Below are 497 nucleotides of genomic sequence, written 5' to 3' on the forward strand. Positions count from 1 at the left end.
CAAAAAAAAAAACCCATCCTGATTGGAGTTGTACTTTTCGATTTATTCAAGTTTAAAGTGTCCTACCGTGACATGGGAATAGCCTTGGAACTGTGTGAGTGACAGTAATTTTTACACACTCGTGGCCGTGTGGGGCAGACAGGTACCGGCGCGATTTGAGAAACCTGGTTTTTGACAACTGGAGAACCACATTCCGTCGGCGACCCATAGGTGGTTGCTACTCTGGCCGAATAGGGAGTGCTTTATGGACATTTTTGAGGGTTGCTTGTCCCTCATAACCATGGTTCCTTTGGTTCATATCCCTTCTGCGCCTGATTGGTCGTTACTACTCAGGCCGAATAGGGAGTGCTTTATGGACACTTTTGAGGGTTACAAGCCCCTCAGAACCGTGGGTACTTTGGACCATATCCCTCCGGCGCCCGATTGGTCCTAAGTATTGATCCGATTTTCCCAGCTTGGTGGTGGGAGGATATTGAGCTCTGTCCTGGACAGGTGCT

Source organism: Salmo salar, chromosome ssa16 (assembly GCF_905237065.1).
Source record: "Salmo salar chromosome ssa16, Ssal_v3.1, whole genome shotgun sequence".
In the NCBI taxonomy this organism is placed as follows: domain Eukaryota; kingdom Metazoa; phylum Chordata; class Actinopteri; order Salmoniformes; family Salmonidae; genus Salmo; species Salmo salar.